The following is a 21650-nucleotide window of genomic DNA, read 5'->3' as shown; positions in this document are numbered from 1 at the left end:
ACCGTCCAGAGGAGTAAAGTTCTTGGCAAAACACTTGTCTCCACTCTGGCAACATGTCCTAGCCATCTTCATCTGCGTGACTTTATAGCTGTAGTTATGATTACTGTATCTTTTTTCTTAGGGTTTCATTTCTAATTTTCCTGGGCCATATTTTGTTTTGAAACGATTCCAAATTATTTGTAAATTTCGTTGTTACTTTCCAACATTCACTGCAATACAAGGGGACTGACAGGACATTACAATTGAAGAGTTAACATAACATAAAAGAAGAGTAAGCCTTGCCCAACACATAAATAAACCTGTATTCACATTCAAAAGAGACCTTATCATAACGTTAGAAAACAACCCAGTGTAATTATAATTACATCACAAATGTCTATAATTAGACAGCGATCGTCACTAATAGACAATTAAAAAGATATTACTAAGAGAACATCATATACTATTACGTTTCTTGCCTTTGCAAGAAAATTATGGTCATTTTGCATATTTTACTCCCTTTGTATCACGTGTATACAATTTTCTTCAGACATTTTATGCCAATCTTTTATATATCTTTTTGCGGCGCTGCACTGTGGCTGATATCTGGGTTATTCAATTCTTCCCTTGCAATAGACCCGAGAGACCAATTTCCCACTACGGGATGAATAAAGGGAAAGTTATTTGTTATCATTTTATTAAATAATTTTCGATTTTTATAAACAACATCAAAAATGTGACTGAAATCAACGTGTACTAATTTGTAGGTCTGATAACCCATATTCCTATGTTCTCAATATCATAATGGAGATAGTCTCAAACCCAAGCAAAATGTTGTCCATTACAATATTGTTAAATCAAGTCCAAAATTGCATTCGCAAAAAACCTTTGCACCTAGGGGAAATCAATATAATTCTTGCGCTATTTTAATGTGGTTTTGGTAAAATATATTTTAAGTTTTACAACTATCCTGAGAAGAAATTTACAATTTCCAAATAAAAGGTAAAAAAATTCTACTCATTTTTAATATAATAAAACTGTGTCGCTTTCCTAAAACCTAAAATGTGCAGGAAAGGAATGATGGTATAGACTCAACAGCATGTACACTGAGTAGCAATTACAAGACAGTGGATAATATTGGAACAAGTTACACTGATATAAATATATACACACATCCCATTTTAACCATCATATTGTCAAGTATTGTGATTTAGAGCCTCGAGCTTCCAGCTACTCCGTATCTATTTGTAAATGACATGGGTTTTATGTTTCTTTATGTTGATGCAGTATGTCAAAGTCATCTATTAAGTAATTTAATGTCCATCGCGAATTCTTATTTTCACCAAGTCTCTTGTTCCTGGATAATTGTTTCAGCTTCAAGACTCTCCACTATAAGGTGATTGGTACTCACTACTAATGTAATCCGCTTATATAAGTGGGACATCCATGAAAGAAAGAAAGAAAGAAAGAAAGAAAGAGAGGGAGAGAGAGAGGAGGAGGAGGAGGAGAGAGAGAGAGAGAGAGAGAGAGAGAGTGAGAGAGGGAGAGGGAGAGAGGGAGAGAGAGAGAGAATGGGAGAGGGAAAGATAGATAGATAGATAGAGGTAGAGAAAATGGTAGATAAAAAGAGACATGTGATATGTGAGTGTTTGTTCTGCATTAATACACCGAGCCAAAATTGAACAAAACTAATTGAGAATTAAATCATACTGTTTTCCGTCTCCACAAATTGTGCTCGTTCCAGTCATATCCATACAATACACAAGTATAAGGATATTCGAAACAAAAATAAATAAAATTATAAATAATAAATTTTAAAAATAAAGACAGGCAAAGAAACAAAAGTAATAAAATACATAACAATTGTATTTTCCAGATGTTTATTCAAATAGTACGCTAGTGTAAAATAAGTACCTGGCCTTTAAAGCGTTGCCCGTCGAAAAAAAATGTAAACGCTAATAGTATTGCTGTTGGCTAGGGACCCCTTGAGCACGTTTAGTTGATATTGCACTATATAACAGCTCACGTTCTTTGCGGGGGGGGGGGGGGGGGGAGTTATTTTCAAAGTGATATTTTTAACCTGTAATTTCATGTGGGGAAATCAACAATGCGTTAGTTTGAAAATTTTTTTCTCAATGATTTGCATTGTTTTATTTCTTGTCTCCATCATTTACATAATATTTTAGAAGATCAGTTATTTGTCATTGGAACTGTTAAAAGTAAATGCACCGAGGTTCATAACATATTTTATTATCATTCTTTTGAGACCAGAAAGTCTAAATGAAAATATGTATTGTAAAATTATGGGTGGAGGAAAATTTTATGAAATACGTTCTTTTCCCCATTTCTGTTTAGAACAATAAGCACAAAAAACGTATAAGATAGTACAGATATCATAAAAAGCAATCGGTAAAAACTCGTTTAAATTTTGGTTGGAGAAGAGGCTCTCGAAAAGGTCTCGAGTCCACCGTGATCATCTTTCCCGCCAAATAACGTTTGCCGTGGCCCACGGCGTTGTTGAGACAAGACAGCCTCGGTGTGATTTCCCGCCATATCCCCTGTCTACCGCCAAATTATTGTTTGTCAACCTTGCGTTAGAGATGCCCTAAAGCAAACCATCCTTCCAAGCGGATATTGCGTCTCCGTCCGTCTTTCATTAGACCCCTCGTTTCCTTCACTTGAAACTATCTAGATACAACATCTTTTACTTTCTTATCACACGCATATTATTATTGTCTCAGTGGCAGAAACATACTGATTGAGGGTTTTCAAAGACTTGGTTTTTGTACCATCTATCTTTTTTTTAAAAGCAAATTTCAAATATTGCTTTTACTCTTTAAAACAATATCTGGTTTTATTTATCAAGTTTTTACATTCTGTTTATTCTAAATATATGGCAAATTGACATGCAGCATGGATAAACAGTTTTACTTTAAGAACCTCACTAATAGGAAGAGCAATATTGGTCTTGAACTATAATCAAGCATTCTTTTCGAAGCCTTGTTTACAGATTACAACGTTTTTCATGCATTAAGCCCTCCCCACCACCCACTCTCACTTTAACACCTTGACTTATTACAATAATGTATTTGATAAAACTAAACTGTCTAATTAATCTTCAACACTTAGGGGGGGGGGGGGGGGAAGTCTTGCGGCAGGTGCCAAATTTAATGTTATAAATTTTACGAGAAGTGGAGGTGACCAGTCTGAATCGCGTTAGCTCGGGCTGAAAGGAATTCGTTTTGTCCACATTAATTAATCAACATTTATTTGGGACAATGATTGGAATAACAAACACCGTTTCTTTCACGATTTTCTTCTTAAGTTAAGCCTCAGACAAACACCTTTACAACCAAAAAATAGCGTGAAAGTCTTGCTTAATTCGATATATAGTGACCTTTTTCACGGCGGTACTTGATTTAACATTTTGAAAGGGATTATGAAACTATGATATGCAAGTTAGTCAAATGTTAAGTGCTCCCCTGTTCAGACTAGAAAAGCAATATATTTGTCTCACGCTTTATACAGGTTATAAAAATAAGAATAAACCCACACACCAATCTCAAACCAAACAGAAATAAAACATGTAAAGCAAACTCTCACCAAGACAAACACTAAATGGTCGAAATGATAGACGTGGAGGGATGCAAGGGTAGAAAATGTATATGAGAAGAGCTGATAAAATTCTCTCCGTAGGAGAGCAGAACTAGTGTTTATCGAAGACTTCATTCGCTCTCTTTAGCAGATACCCCCGGGACGCAAGGTTTTCATGGGGGGATCGAGAAGAGTCGATGATATTGAGAAAATATTATTAAAACTTCTTCCCTCCCGTGGACACTTCAAGGAGAAATGCTTTCATGCTTTCCCGTCGGCAGTGGAATTTTCGGATTTTTTATTCTTCTTTTTATTTTAATATAAGCGATTCCTCTCTTCATCATAGTTTCTGTCCGTCTCCCCATACTAGAGAGCCTTTCCTCTACTCAATGCTATTTGTTGATATTGGACGATTCCTCGTGCCTCGGGTGTTAATTTCGATACGGTTGCTTTTGTTTCTGGGGTTGAGTGTGAGCGACTGAGATTGATTGATAGATCAGATGTGGCGCAATCTCAGACAAACTCTCGAGAAAGAAAGACGGTCTCTCGAAGCTGGTTGTCTTTATATTATCAACGATATGAAATCTTTATTTATATCATACATATTTGTATTGCCAAAGACACTATTCTATCATTTCCAAAACACAGCGGTATGTATCTACTCCATGTAAACATTATGATACAGTGTTTAAAGCAGAATGGTGAAGAGTCGAGTAAAAATGTTCTCTTAGAGAAATGACACCATTGTTGGAATTTTCCTATATTAGTTTAAGAGTTTATCATTTTATTTTTAAAACGCGAGCTTTTGTATAGATAGAGCAATAATATTAAATATATCATGTATTCCAAATACCTCGGTAAGAAGCCAAAATCAACTCTTGTGTACGACGAGACATAAGCACTATTACCATTTTTTCAACAGGGAATGTTATCCCACACGACTCAGGTGTGATTGAGTACCTAGCTAACTAACACATTAAAATACAATGTAAGAATGCTTGAAAGAACTGTATAAAATAGAAATTTGATTCCACTATAGGTATGCGGATGTGTGTGTTGGCAGGTGGGGGTAGCTATCTCAAGCACTATGCAACAGAATAAATTAAGTAAACATGTAGAAAGGTTTTATATAAATGCTCATGGTAATTTATTTCATTTTTATTGCATTGCGATTTTTTTCTTCTGTTTTACTACAAATTGCCTTTATGCTTTATCAAAGTCACAATTGTGTATTTTGTACCGAAATACACTGTCAACACCTAACCAGATTTTATATATTATGTTTAACAATCCTTCATCATTTAACAAAAATTATCGCTACTTTCTTTAAGATGAAATTATGTAATTCGGTTTTTAAACTTGGTTTTTTTATACATAGCGAACTAGACAAAGTAGTAGTAGTAGTAGTAGTAGTAGTAGTAGTAGTAGTAGTAGTAGTAGTAGTAGTAGTAGTAGTAGTAGCAGTAGTAGTAGTAGTAGTAGTAGTAGTCGTCGTCGTCGTAGTAGTAGTAGTAGCAGTAGTAGTAGTAGTAGTAGTAGTAGTAGTAGTAGTAGTAGTAGTAGTAGTAGTAGTAGTAGTAGTAGTAGTAGGAGTAGTAGGAGTAGTAGTAGTAAATGTAATAGTAGTAGTTGTAATAGTAGCAGTAATAGTAGTAGTAAACGAAGAAGAAGAAGAAGAAGAAGAAGAAGAAGAAGAAGAAGAAGAAGAAGAAGAAGAAGAAGAAGAAGAAGAAGAAGAAGAAGAAGAAGAAGAAGAAGAAGAAGAAGAAGAAGAAGAAGAAGAAGAAGAAGAAGAAGAAGAAGAAGAAGAAGAAGAAGAAGAAGAAGAAGAAGAAGAAGAAGAAGAAGAAGAAGAAGAAGAAGAAGAAGAAGAAGAAGAGAAGAAGAAGAAGAAGAAAAGAAGAAGAAGAAGAAGAAGAAGAAGAAGAAGAAGAAGAAGAAGAGAAGAAGAAGAAGAAGAAGAAGAAGAAGAAGAAGAAGAAGAAGAAGAAGAAGAAGAAGAAGAAGAAGAAGAAGAAGAAGAAGAAGAAGAAGAAGAAGAAGAAGAAGGAGAAGAAGAAGAAAAAGAAGAAGTAGAAGAAGAAGAATTAATATTATCAATCAAAAAATTAAATGATGCGACTTTTTTGTTGAAGGTCTGGGCTGCGCGGACATCTGAGAAAGTAGTTCAGTAGGCCTACTCACCATCTCATATGCAGTGATTCATAGCCTAAATTTTACAATCGTGTATGGAAAGAAATAGACACAAGAATTTTGGAAAGATGATTTTTTAAAATACGCACCAAACTGAATACAAAAATAAAGAAATGCCAATTAATTACCCAAAATCACATACACATAACGACACCAAATGGAAAGGATATGAGTGGCGTTATAGATTAACTATTAAATTACTTTTACAGTTCTCAAGATAATATAATAACAACGATCTAATCCAAAGATTGAAAAGAAGTGAGCTTTTAAATCAGGTAATCTGTCAATCGTGCTCAACCATGGTAATCTAGAGATAGCTTTGTGCTCAACGCAAATTTGTAAGGTGTCCCAGGTATTCGAGGGGCAACCCTTAACGTATAGGACAAGACATGACGGCTGTAAGACGTACACCAGTTTCTTTTTCGACAGAGCCTCCTTTACACCTGGATAGAAAAAAAACAGCTTTCCAAATCATTCAACTTTGCGCCACTCAGAGCAGGACTTGAACCAAGGACCTACCGATCCGAAGGCGAATGTCATGACACAAGACCACAGAACTACACAATCCAAAGAAAACAAACTGGAGATTTCAAGAGCATATCATGTCTCAGACCATCTAAACTTCACATCCAATCAGGTGGCAGTATCGCATGAAAAGGGACACAATTATATTATTTCTTTATATTAGCTAACACACTTAAAATTAAGTAATGAAAAAAAAAAAAAAGGGGGGGGGGGGGGAGCAAAGCCAAGCAGTTTTATTCGCGGAAAAGGATATTTAACTACGGAATGTGACAACGGACAGATGACAGGGGAAAGAAAAAAAACCCTGAGCATTTATATAACGCAATATCCACTAAACATGCCCACAACGCTTGACAAGGCGTCCCTAGCCAACAGCAACACTTAACACGGAGGACTAGGCATGATTTCTGTTAGGCGACATTACAATTCTTTCAGAGACAAAGCTTATAACAGCCACACGTCCTTTTACACTAAACGATGGCGATAGAATAATCTGAGTAAAGAGCATTTTCAAAGTACTCAAATCTCAGAGCAAGACTCGAACCCAGGATCGTCCGGTCCCAAGGAGAGTCAGTCTTAGTCGTATTATGGCTAAGTTTCTTGTTCAAATACCCCCGCCCTTTCCCCAATCCAAACCAAACAAGATGTTGAAAGTGGATTGCTTTTCATCAAATTCATGTTACCTACTTCACTTCTCCTTGAGCAAATTCAAATGCAAAGTTTACTTATAGTTTAAGGGAGATGATATTATAAAATATTGATAATGATTCTGTCATGCAGGCTTACATCCCTTACACGATGTGTAACTCGTGCCATGGCGTTATTAGTGAGTGCATTAGGCATGTTATGACTGCGGTTATGAGAAGATATTATCTCCATGAAATAGTATTCATTTTAAAAAAATCAACTGTTTTCAACTCGAAAATAAAAACAAAACAAAACAAAAAACAAACCATGTATGAAACTTGCTTAAGATTGCTCGATAATGGGACTCCGTCTTAAGTGAACAATGTGATATGATATATTGACGCATCCATCCTCTTCACCTCGAGTTACTTTCGCGTGGTATAAAAAGACCCTGCTACCCATGCACAGTTGTATGAACAAAATAGCAATAGAAATATTATTTATATATATTATCATTGTCTTGGGACCTACTGGTCTGTTCACACCAAGGCATGCGAATTGCATTTTCAAATTCTGTATTAGAAAAAGGCGACAAAATTGAGGTAGGGGAGACAACAAATATAAGGTGTAAAAATAGGTTTACGATTAGGATTAAGTCCCCTGTTAATTCAAAATTTTTCCAGTTGTAAAATTAGGAAGCCCATCGTCTCTAATTGCTATTAAGTCGGAGTAATCCATACCCATGCTAAACATTCAGGTCTGTTGTTAAAAAAATATTAATATAATGTTAGACTTATATACATTATTTAATAAATATAATTGTGTTATTGTTTCATATTTTTCGAACCTCGTTTTCTCTTCCACATTCGCCATCAAATTTTGTTCCTTCCTTGAGGCGTTGTGCCCTTGTTCTGGAATAAGACCATTGTATATATTTTCTGATATGGTAGTCAAAACGCATCGCACACACTCACTATAAATACCATGGCACGAGTTACCCAATGTAATATCTTGAATATTTTTCAAAAAGGGAACAGTCAGATGATTGGGTTTTCTCGTTAGAGTTGATGAATTGTATTTTTTTGTAAATCATTAGATACTTCATTTTTCTCTAAATCTTGAGTTATAATTTAAGTATTTCTTTTTGTGTCAGATAAGTATTTTTTCTTAGTGCCAAATTGAAACAGATTGCTCTTAGATTTGCTCTCTAGTTGAATAAGTTTCTTTTGTCTAAATGTCTCTCGGATACTTGTTAGCTGCACATAAAATCTTTTGATTAACTAATCATAATATTAGTACCTACTATTTGGTGGCGAAATGGCTTAGAAGTGTGGAAAGTGCAATATCTTTCATGAAAATAAAATCTAACGGACCATGTGCAAACGCTATAATTATCTCTCAAATCTGTATGAGGACACACCAATGCAAAATTGTAACTGACTTATTTATAACAAGTAGGTATTTTAGATAACAAAACTTTAGACTATAAGGGCGATTGAAACTCAGATACTCTAAATCCCGTGTAAAACTGGGTGCGTATAAATCTTATTGTCATTCAAACACATCACTTTATTTTTTTATGTGTGTAAACTGTTTATTCCTATTATCATCCCTATGACGGCGGTGACATTGTTTTTCTTATTGGTGATAAAGGAAAAGAAGAAAACGAAGGGGAAGCGGAGGGAGGAGGAATAGGAGGAGGAGGAGGAGGAGGAGAAGAAGAAGAAGAAGAAGAAGAAGAAGAAGAAGAAGAAGAAGAAGAAGAAGAAGAAGAAGAAGAAGAAGAAGAAGAAGAAGAAGAAGAAGAAGAAGAAGAGGAGGAGGATGAGGAGGAGGAGGAGGAGGAGAAAAAATAGGAGAAGGATAAAAGAAGAGGTGCTGCCGATGATAATGATGACGATGACTTAAACGATAAATTGCTATTCCAATATTTTGGTTGGTAATTATAATACTCTACGGATCTGAAGTGCATATCTGAACGTTAAGAAATGTATGAGAAGCACAATAATATAAAAGAGAGATAATCCTAAAAATAGAATATTTTGCAACAATATTCATTATATTCTCCCTTGGTTTTTAAAAATTGAATAGTATTTCCTCCTCCTCCTCCTCCTCCTCCTCCTCTTCTTCTTCTTCTTCTTCTTCTTCTTCTTCTTCTTCTTCTTCTTCTTCTTCTCCTCCTTCTTCTTGTGTTTCCCAAGGTAGATCAGCAGTGGATTCCGATGCTTTAAAAAAATCAGAGTTTTGTTTTGTTGTTGTGAATGTTTTTGGGAGGGCTTCTAGCTTTTTTTACATGCGCATTCGACGTCTAATGTTAAGGTAAAAAAAAAAGAAAAAGTCTACAAAATTAATGATAAAAATGAACGAACTTGGGTCATGTCTCTGAAAATCTCACACATAGGCGTGTGAAGGGGAAATTACCAAGGTTAACCTTGTCTTTATGTTGGAGGAGATGTTTTTTTTTTTAATTGTATAAATAGATCGTTTGTCTGCCACATTTAATATATTTATGATTATCGTACGACTTAAATTGAGATGGGTTTCATAGTCACCCAATATCACATCTGCACTTTCATTACGGCTCATCAAAACATACTAAAAGATATGAAAAAATATGTATGAAACAGTACCAGATAAAGCAGGAAATAAAAATACAAGTAATCAGGAGGTCTGAGGTATTTCTGGGGTTATTTTTATCCTAGTATTTTTCTCTCTTGGTTCGTCTGGTACTGGTACTGTTTCATACACTCATTTTTATGTCTTTGTCTTACACCAGTCGCTGCTCCTTAATTTCTTAATTTGATATTTTTATAGCCGAGCACTAGGCATTAAAGGTACACCTGATTATCCAGACTTTAGATTTCCTATCTGGAGTCATAATATTAGTGTTTAAAAAATATCAAAATAAAAATTAAAAAATAAAAACAAAAAAACTCGAGCTTTTATATAGTGCATTATTCACTAAACACGCTCAAAGCGCTTTACAAAGGGACCGATCGACAACGACACGTAACATGTAGAACAAGGCACGATGCCTGTTAGGCAATTTTACCATTTTTTCTAAGAGAGACAACGCTGTTAAGGGACAGGTACTCATCTTACACCTGAGCACGGGATGAGAGTAAAGAGTGACTAAAGAGCCTTTTCCAAGGACTCAACTATGCGCCTAGCGAGGCTCGAACCCAGGCATTCCGATCCGAAAGCAAGTGTCATATCACAAAATCACATAGCCACAGTCATGAAGTAAATAACAAGTTCAATTTATTTCAAAGAGAAATAATAAGGAGTGACGTGTACATATAGGCAAGTCTGACATCCGAACCGACTTATGGGCCTAGTTTAACATTGTTCTTGTTATGGACACTATTTTGCGTCATTTGTGAGATTTCCATTACAAAAATGAGCCCATAAAGAATTGGGTTATCAGACCTGCAAATAAGTGCAAGTAGGTATGGAGGATTCGACTTTCTCTTTTTTATGATGCGATAGAAACAAACAAATATCGTAGCAAAGAGTACATTAATATAACTATTGTCTTTTATCAACTTTCATATACGAGTAGCTTTACATTGTTTGCATTTTATTTGAAAACTATGAAACTTTTCCTATAACGGAATTACCTATTTAAAAAATACACTCGTAATTCCCCGAATCCTACAAAAATTCATCATCATCATCATCATCATCATCATCACCATCATCATCATCACATCATCACATCATCATCATCATCATTATCATTATCATCATCATCATCATCATCATCATTATCGTCATCATCATCATCATCATCATCATCATCCTCATCATCAACATCATCGTCATCGTCATCATCATCATCATCATTGTCGTCGTCGTCGTCACCGTTGTCCTCATCGTTCTGTAGTAGCCCCAATTGTTTGAGGTTCGATCCGCAATTAGCAATTTCATTTTCTTTCTCTCTTTCATGAATTCGTGCATGAAAATAATGTACACACACACACACACTCACACACACACACACTCATACACATACACATACGTATATACAGGGCGCATCTAGACACGGGTTTTAAAAGGTATTACTAGTGTATACTTTACTCATTCGCGTGAAAGTCCTTCTTATTTCTGCGATGTCGTCCAGGACTACCCATATCGTACACAAAGATTCTCAGATTGTTTATATCCCATACTCCATGCAGATTTTCGAACATTGAATTAAAATGTTCCTTGTCGAAGGTGGAAAAGACTCAGAATGATAATTTAGTTCTATTAACAAATGTAAAATATGATTATATGTTTCGGATGTCCTCTTTATCAACAATATGAATAATGAATTTGGTATAATGTCAATATTCTCATTTCAGTTCACACTTTTGATTCATTATACTACCTGATACATAATATATCACAGTTTCACCAGCAGAAGAATTATTTCAATCATTGTCAATTTTGTTTCATAAAAAAACATACTTTTTATTTTCCTCTTCCTTTACCAATATTTTCACTATACTTTAGCAGTAAAGTGAACATGTTCCATGCGCCTTTATTATCACAATCATGCGCAAACACTCTGGAATATATTCATATTTACATCAGCATACTTTTCTTCTTTTTTTCTGGATCACACGGTTTTTATCTTTCAATATCATAGCAATCTTTTCAATGCGTTTACACACCCTTCTTAAGTTCTGTTTGCGCTTATTTTCCTTGTATCATTAATAACAACGCACTTCCATATTAATATTTGAAATGGGAACGATAACAAGTAAAGTTTATTAAATAAAACATGCCTTGATAGGAAGTGATATCTAAGTTTTCACTACACAACGATATGATATAATATTTTACACAAATATGTATATAGTGGTAGGGGGATATGGAAGGAAACACACAATTTTTCATAAACTAACTAAAGATTTAACTACTCAGTCGTACTCACTCATTCTCTTTATTCTCCTTAACACTCCATTTTTTACAATCTAACAAACCACATTCCTCACTCACTCCCCTGATCGGCGATTCCCGATACCGCTTGCTCACAGCAATGCCAGCTCACCTTCTTCTGCATGCACGTGCGACGGGGGAGTCGCATCGCTGTACCTCGATTAAATCAAGCCATTGCTTCTGATTCTATATGACGGAATGACTGCGGCGCTCGCTTTCTAATTCTTTTACGTTGTGTTGCCACTGGCGATTTCAATCAACACCTGAATACTTTCTCATTTCTTGGAAAATTTGGATTTTTTTGGGGGATAATGTATTCTGTATTACATCGTCTCAAATCTGAAGATTGACCCTATGAACTGTTCATGGTTAGTGGATAGATACTGTTTAATGTTGTATATCTAGCAAAATCTGAAGCTTGACCCTATGAACTGTTCATGGTTAGTGGATTCTGTTTATCCAGCAATTTATTTTAACTCTTATTTTTTAGAAAAGTTTTAATTTTAAAATTCCATTGATAACATGGGTCTCAGTCAAACTCTCAACGGTTACGATTGTTATTGGTGCTATGCGGTTAGGTAAAATACTCACAACAACCACAAGCCATATTACAGATATTATAATCACACAAAAATGTGTGTAACCTTTAACGTTTATAGTCTGATTGGTGATATATAATTTGGTGAGAACTACTTCGCCAACTAGTTGTATCAAAACAATAACAATGAGCTGAGTGACGTCAACTTCGCACCTTCGTAATTATTTTTATCTTCACACAAATTTGACGTATTCCGAGAACAATTTTAGCCACAAAACTTCTATCTTAAACATCGATCAATTGAAGTAACCCTGAACGTGTCAAAAAGACTTCAAAGAATAATTAGATCTCTATGGCTTTCAAAAAAGGTCAACAAATGATTCTGTTCTGTGTATTCTTTTACTCAGAAAAGAAGGACTTTGTGGCCAAGCTAATGGATAGTATGCAGATGACGTCACTCAGGTCTTTGTTATTGTTTTTTGCCATCCGCGTTTATGAGTAATGCTCACTGAACTGTAAAAACCCGACTATAAACGTTCATGGATACACAGTTTTGTGTGTTGGTCCGTTATACTTCCGGATGGCAATGTTATGAAATTCTTAGCCAAGCGCATACTATCTATAGAAGGTCGGTCTTGCGTCCGACATTACCTAGATCTGTACAAAACAATGTCAGAAATACCCACCCCCTCCTCCTTCTTTCCACGCAATAGTGGAATGTATTTTACAATTCACAAGCTTCTAATTCATAACATTGCAATCAATCAGTATTACTAGGGCTTTTTTTCACGCTAAATCAAGTAAGCAACTAGACGTTGAAAATTCCATCGTAGCATAACATAAATAAATCAATGGGTGCAATAGAGTCAAACTATACGCTTTTACTCTGAGCACGTTTGTGGTGCCAATGGCTCAGTGCTATGGTGCTTTGTCTTTTGACAGGATGGAGCGATTTTGAGCCTACATAATATCCGAATGGGTAGCAATAATTGAAAACCCCTGGCTCTGATGTTGTGTTTTTTCCTTAATAAAACACTTTATAAACACAATTCATTGGTTGGCAGATGTGGGGCTGCTGTAGACCTCAATTTATTGTATGCATGCAAGCATATTTATGCTATGCATTAGGTAAAATACTCACAAAATCCGCCACCCGGATATAATGTATCAAGACAGAAAACTATGTACAACATTAAACGTTTATAATCTGATTGATAGAATTTAGTGAGAACTGATCACAAAAAGGGTAGTCTTTAAAAACAATTACAAAGAGCTAAGTGACTTCAATTTCGTTCCATCTATAAGGGCCGCCTTGCATGCGACTGTCCCTGTGTGAAATGAAACTGTGACTTCATCACTTATCTTGAAAGGGAAATAATATAATATGAAGTATTATGAAGTTAAATGAACATGGCGAATCAATGAATATCTACTTGTATTTATTGTTTGCTGCTATTTCATTATTAATTTGTTCTATCCAAGAAATGTATTGTGTAAACGCACTCTACGTTGTATATCAAAATTGTAAACAAACCTACGGTCAAACAAATCAAGTTAACCGATTGGAAAATTGGAAGTTTCAAGAGTCTTGAGCAGATTTCGTGTTAGGAATCAGACAATATGACGTGACCATTCATATTAAAACCCTGTTATGTCGGGGAGAGATCTCCTGCTTAACCAGTTAACTGCCGTACTTTGGAAAGACAATTATCTAAAAATTTGGCCAGAAAACTCATCTTTCAAATATCGATCGATTAAATGACAATCATCCTGTCAAATAGTTTGAAACTATGTTGAGTTATGTAAAATGATGAGGTTGACGGCACTCGTCTTTTTGTTATTGTTTTAGACCGTCAACTAGCATAAATATTAGCTTTTTTGTTGTTGTTGTAACCTTTAAAGGTTAGACATGGTTTTGTGTAATGGTTACGATTTTGTTCTGTCAGAACTTGTGAGTATTTTACTGAAATGCTTTCCCGCATTAAGCTGAAGTGTGATTTGATGATAATATATTAAAACTAATATATAAAGGGAAGACAATTCGGTGTAAAAAAAAAACCACCCCCCCCCCCCTCCAAATAAAAAAAAAATAAAAATAAAAAAACAACCCAGACTGTTTGAGCATTTGACCAATATCCACTAAATATGCTGAAAGCACTTTACAAGGGGTTCCTAACCCCAACAGCAAAACTTAACAAGCCTGTCAGGCGATATTACAGTGAATAAATTTGATCAACGGTTTTATTATTCTTGTTATGATTTTATTTTTGTTCATTGTTTTGATAGATGATATCCCCTCTTTGTTGTCCGACACAAAACTACACACGCCCAACAATACCTCAAACACAGAAACACACACACATGTACACACACTCACACACACAAACATACACACACAAACACACAGAGAGAAAGAGAGAGAGAGAGAGAGAGAGAGAGAGAGAGAGAGAGAAGCTCGCGCATGTGTTGTCATAAACTGTGAAGAGAGAGAGAGAGAGAGAGAGAGAGAGAGAGAGAGAGAGAAAGAGAGAGATAGAGAGAGATAGAGAGAGAGAGAGAGGAGAAGAGAGGAGATAGAGATAAGAGAAGAGAGAAGACAGAGAGAGAGAAGAGAGAGAAGAGAGAGAGAGAGAGAGAGAGAGAGAGAGAGAGAGAGAAGGGGCACTCACTACAGTCCTATGACCTTTGACTTAATAATCATACCTCACTTCACTAGGTCTCTCTCTCTCTCTCTCTCTCTCTCTCTCTCTCTCTCCCTCTCTCGCTCTCTCTCTCTCTCTCTCTCTCTCTCTCCCTCTTTCTCTCTCTCTCTCTCTCTCTCTCTCTCTCTCTCTCTCTCTCAAGCATTGATATATGTATGTATGTATGTATGTATGTATGTATGTATGTATGTATGTATGTATGTATGTATGTATGTATGTATGTATGTATGTATGTATGTATGTATGTATGTATGTATGTATGTATGTATGTATATATATATATTATACCATTATATTTACTTTCTAACAACTTATATATCAATATACCAAGTCAAGTCAAACTTTTGTTTAATCTCAAGGCGCTCCCATTGATAAATCTACGAATATATCATGAAACGTCAATTTGTGACTAGGTTTGAGAGTTTATGCCAAGAAGAGGGTCATTTCATTCGATCGATATTTGAATGACGAGTTTTTTGGCTAATTTTTTAAATACGTGTCTTTCAGAGTTCATCAACCAAGTGGTTAAGGCCATTTTTTTCTGACCAAAAAAAAAAAAAAACCAAAAAAAAACAAACAAACAAAAACAACAACAAAAAAACCCCCCAAAAACAAACAAAACAAAACAAAAATGTGTTTTGCCCATGTACGGCAATTTCATTTTTTAGTCCCGTCTTAATTTAATTGTTCCGCCCTGTATGTACAGTCACATTTAATCAGGAGATAAAAATTGTGGTGCAGCCTTTTAAACGAACTAAACATGCGTAAGATGGAGTCCGATCAAAGAATCCAATATTTCTCATGCGATATAATATAATATTGTCCCGTTGACAAGGTGATCTCCTAATATTAAAAATCTTTCCGAGCAGCACAACAATCCGAAATGAATGATCTTATAATCGATATTGAGGGATAGAATTTCTTCAAAGAACAAGCGATCGGTTACTCCTTTATCGCCAAAGACTCGGGAGGCGTTAGGTTACCTCAGTGTAAAGTCGCGAAGAATATACTTTGTGATGCGATTGTTATAATTACACAAAACCACATTACACAGACAAATTAAATAGTCTTTATTATTGACTACCATATAAAATGATGATGATGATGATGATGATAATAATACTAATGATAATAATAAGAACAATAATAATAATAATAATAATAATAATAATAATATAATAATAATAATAATAATAATAATAATAATAATAATAATAATAATAATAATAATAATAATAATAATAATAATAAAAATAATAATAATAACAATAATAATAATAATAATAATAATAATAATAATAATAATAATAATAATAATAATAATAATAATAATAGCGATGATAATAATGATGATAATGATGATGATGATGATGCTGATGATGATGATGATGAGGTTAATGATGATGTTGGTGATGATGAAGATGATTATGATAATATTGATACTGATAAGCATCATCATCAACATCATCATTTTCATCCTCATAATCATTGAACGTAATTAATAGATAATAATATTGTCAGTTGCATCGGTCATAAAATAGCTTCAATTATGGACTCGAGTGTCGTGTGCAATTATAAAGTTATGATAAAAGAGAATCGGGAATCTGAAATTACATCCTTACCAATACAAAAGAATTTCACACACATATCTAAAGCAAATTTTTGTGACTATAGAAATATGTGATTATATTACAGCTAGGTAAATGACATTTAAAAAAAAATAGGATTCAAAATGCTTTTTATGACATCATTACGATAAACGAAATTGATAAACAATGTTTGTACGTAGGTTTTGTTTGATTTATATTTTAAAATATCATACTTTCTATGTAAAATGAAAATATTATAGAAAAGGTTAGAAATATCATATTTTTTGTTAAAAGTTTGATGACCGACCCGGTGAAACTTCTAAAAATGTGAAGTAGGTAATGCGAAATAAATGTAGATATTTTAAAACCAGGGAAACATGATAAATTCTTTGAGCTTGAAAAAAGAAAAGGAAAATAATAAAATTATAACGAACATTGAAAACAAAATCAACAACTATTTTGCTTCATTCAAAATAAATAAATTACAAAAAGGAATCGTTTTATATCACAAATAGGGTTACTGAAAAGAAGATATTTTAGGAAATGCTCGCCATCTTCGTCAGCAGCGTGGCTCAGAGGTACGGTCTTTGATTCGTACCCGAAAGGTACCGAGTTCGATCACCAGCCGCGCTGTGTGGCCTTGAGCAAGTCACCTTTCCCTAGCTCACTTTGCGGCGCTGCTCTGCGGCTGAACCCTGGGTAATTCCAGTCTTCCCTTGGAATAAACCCTAAAGACAAATTTCCCCATGGGGATGAATAAAGGAATTTTATTATTTTGTTTTTATTTAACATTATTATTGTTGTGTTTTGTATTGCTTCCACGGCAATAATATGATTTAGTGGCGACCCGTTGTAGCAGGCGACAGAAAATATTCATAGAACCATATTGATCGAAGTACGGCAACGATTTTTTTTCTTTTGATGGTGCATCCCCCTTGCTATTTATTAAGATGATAATATGATAGAGAATGGTTGTAGGTAGACATGTCATTCGATCCCTACTTAACCGGATACTGCCGTACTCTGTAAAAACATGTATTTAAAAATTTGGACAGAAAACACGTCCTTCAAATATCGATTGATTTACACGACCCTCATCTTGGCAGAAACTCTCAAACCTGGTTACAAATGGACGTTACATAATATATTGGTAGATTTATCAATGGGAGCGCCTTGAGATTAAACAGAAGGTTGACTTGACTTGGTATATTGATATATACGTTGTTAGAAAGTAAATATAGTGGTGTGATATATAATATATATATATATATATATATATATATATATATATACATATATATATACATATATATATATATATATACATATAAATGCTTGAGAGGGAGAGAGAGAGAGAGAGAGGGGGGGAGAGAGAGAGAGATAGAGAGAGAGAGGGAGAAAGAGAGGAGGGGGTGATAGAAAGAGAGAGAGAGAGAGAGAGAAGAGAGAAAGAGTGATAGAGAGAGTGGAGAGAAATATGGCGACGGGAGAGTGGGTGAGGAGAGAAAGAGAGTGTAGGTGTGAGGGGGAGAGAGAGAGAAGAAAGAAAGAAATAGAGAGAGAGAGAGAGAGAGAGAGAGAGAGAGAGAGAGAGAGAGAGAGAGAGAGAGCACAGAAATAAAGAGAGAGAAATCGGAGAAAGGGAACGACAACAAAAAATGAGCTGAACAAAACAAAGAACAAGAAAGAGAGAGCAGGACAATCAATTCTATATAGATATATTATGATCTTATCATATTTTATACGAGATAAAGTGGCTTGAGGCGAAATGGCATTTTGATGGATGAGTACGGTGTTTACATCCCAAATTCATGAAAATCTCAGGAATTCATTCTTTATTTAGTGTAAATAACATAAATAAACCACTCAATAAAGCTGTTTAAAAAGAGGAGATTACAGTATCGATAGCAGACTGTAATCCTCTTTCATAAAAACCATCATTAAAAAGGCAGCGGGAATCGTTTGAAATTTAAATCAACACCTTGTTCTTGGCAGATATTGAGATAAGTTAATTGAAAACTATGTATGTATATTAATCAACTACTAAAATATCCCTATATAATAAAGATAGAACAAAATTGACGTTACTCACTCAGCTCTTTGTAATTGCTCTAAGTCAGCCATTTTTATGAGTAGTTCTCATTAAATTGCATTAATCAGACAATAAACGTTTAAGGTGTCTTGTGTATTGGTACGTTTTATCCGGCCGTCGGATGTTATGAGTTTTTTAATTAAACGCAAAGCATTAATAATTCTTTACCACAAACCATCACTAACATTGGTAAAGACCACTTAGGATTTCATCAAACACTTTTTTTTGGCGAAAAATCGTGGAAAGATTGCATCTCAGCACGTGGGCCAATTCGTTAAAACCTATAGAGGGAACTAAAATGACATCACTCAGCTCTCTATTTATGATTTTAAACAGCCATTTTGGGGGCAAATTATATCAATCAGACTATAAACGTTCAAGGTTACACACAGTTATATAGATAGATCGAAGTTGACGTCACTCGGGCCATCGTTATTGTTTTTTACCATCCTCGTCTATGAGTAATATTCACTAAACTGTATTAACCAGACTATAAACGTTTAAGGTTACACATCGTTTTGTCCGTAATACTTCCGGATGGCAATGTTGTGAGCTTCTTAGCCAAGCGCATACTATCTATATATTGATACGTTTTATCCGGAGTTTTTAATTTTTTTTACTAAAACGTATAGCATCAATACAGTTGTTATCTTACAACAGTATTATCTTTACAAATTATAATTCTCTGCCATAAAACACCATTTACAGGACAGACATTGTTTAAAATTTAATCCAACACTTTATTCTTGGAAAATATGAGAATAGATAGTTATTCGGGTGTTGAGCCAATTACTGAAAACTATTCACGTTGTTAGTTCACGACAAAACCCCTACATATAATTCTCTACTACCAAATCATTATTGTTAATAAGGAAAGGATCATTTAAAGTGAAATACAGCAACTTGCTTAAATAAAAAATTACAAGAAAATATTGTTTGTGTCTTTTTCTCTGTGTGAGGCAATTAATTAAAACTTTTTGTGTCACGCTTTGCATGAAAACATTGTAGCTATTCATGTTCGTTAAAACTCGCATCAATAAAGGTTATAAGAAAACGTGCGAAATAAAAACCGTAATGAAAGACACTGATCAATTATTTGCTTTTATTTCGCTGGTCAACAATCATAATATTTATATATCCAAATTATGTAAGCGGTTAATAATGTTGTTGATGAGTTTCTCTCCAATAATACTTTCGTCTTGCTATAGTAGGGTGAAAAATAACAATATTGATGATATTAATAATGAGAACAATAACGATAATAATAATAATAATAATAATAATAATAATAATAATAATAATAATAATAATAATAATAATAATAATAATAATAATAATACTAGCAATCATCATCATCATCATCATCATCATCATCATCATTATCACCCTTATAATCATTAAACGTAATTAAATATCAGTAGCATCGGTAAAGATAAAGATAAATTACCCACATTCATAATCTATTCGGGAATATTTCTTTTAATTCTATCTCGAGAAAACACCAAGATAACTCTGGCCTCTACGCAGTGCAGCGCCACAAACTATGAGTATTGGCTAAATCTCTTCCTCTTAAAATAAAAAAAAGAATCCGGGCTCTCTGTGTGTAAGTACAATCAACTTGTGGACAAAAGAACAAGGGGTCGTTCTCAAAGAAGTTCTCGGGATTATCGTGTTGTCTCGGTCGTCAAGGGATAAAACATCACGATGATGTTTGCAGTAAGTAGTGAAAGGTGGCATGACCCCTGAACGATTCAACAAGTTCCTACAAGATGCAAGAAGACACACAAGAACGGGCTCAAGTCAACCACATTCTTCCAGTCTTTTACTGTGAACAGATATCAGTTATCCACGGGGCATTTTTGTTATGAAAGTAACTGTTAGTCAAACACTTTACAAGCATGGCTGGCATAATTTGATAAGCAATAGTTTAGTCACAGGAGAAGGGAAGTTTGAAAATACCAAGCAGGCGTGTCATTTTATTTACTTTTTCTTTAAAAAGAAACTGGATAGCAACACTATTTATCTCTTTTACGCAGCCTCTTATGGTTTTCACACTACTATCTCTTGCCGAATTTGAATTCGCAATGAGGTATAATTTGCTTTCCTTATTGCAACCAAAGGAGTTCCCGTTCTAAAATTAGACATGATTTTACGTCACTTACAAAGGGATGAATGAATTTTGTGATGTCAACTAGATCTAGATATTTACACCTTGCACATGTGAATTCCTTATGCCACATTTTCCCTCTCTAATTTAATTTAATTGGCAATGCCGAATTTGAAGAGAAATTATGCATCTTTGCTACGTAAACATAGATCTAAATTCGTAATCTGATCTCTTTTGCGTGCAGGACGTTGCTTGAAGTCCGGATGGTTAAACCCTTAACAAACGGGCAAAACGAAAACACTTCAAGGCAACGGTATATCCAAACAATGAGGTTTTCGAGCACAGATCCTTAGCCAGCAAGACTAAAAATATATCAATGATTCTTATGTGCCTTCTTCATGTTTCTTTCATCGTTTGTGTTTAGTTTCTGTATTTTTCTTGTATTTCGTTAACGAGGCTTTATTTTTCTCGAAACGTTCATTCTTTTACATTATATTACTCTTGCTTGTTAGAATTCCGGACGTGGTCCCAATGGAGTGCGAGTGCGCGCTAGGAATAAAGTTCGCATTCCATAACGCAAGAGTGTAAGAAATTTTAAAAGCTTCTTCTCTAACGACTACTGATTTTCTTATCTCAACATAATAAAATACATATCTGAACGGCACCTTTTTTTAAAAATCTAATTTTAGTTAGATTTAAAGTTTGATAGCGATATCATAAGTATTATTATAAACTTGATATCATTACGCGTTACTATTTATTGGCAGGGGTAGAATAA

The 21650-nt window shown here is 34.5% G+C and overlaps 2 protein-coding genes across 3 annotated transcripts in view; both read left to right on the top strand.

The window, feature by feature from the left end:
• The window catches only part of LOC144975924 (uncharacterized), a 437885-nt gene that overhangs the window by 103140 nt on the left and 313095 nt on the right, over positions 1–21650 (top strand). The window lies entirely within an intron of this gene.
• The window catches only part of LOC144975915 (uncharacterized), a 111409-nt gene continuing 101776 nt past the window's right edge, over positions 12018–21650 (top strand). Inside the window, exon 1 of the mRNA XM_078920106.1 lies at positions 12018–12212. The gene's annotated coding sequence lies outside the window, so the exon portion shown is untranslated. The remainder of the gene's footprint in view (positions 12213–21650) is intronic.

The sequence above is a fragment of the Berghia stephanieae genome, chromosome 1, assembly GCF_034508935.2.
Source record: "Berghia stephanieae isolate SIO BIC M18660-M18661 chromosome 1, UCSD_Bste_1.3, whole genome shotgun sequence".
Classification (NCBI taxonomy): Eukaryota; Metazoa; Mollusca; class Gastropoda; order Nudibranchia; family Aeolidiidae; genus Berghia; species Berghia stephanieae.
The sequence above is the reverse complement of the archived record's forward strand: the minus strand, read 5'-3'. Positions and strand labels throughout refer to the sequence as shown.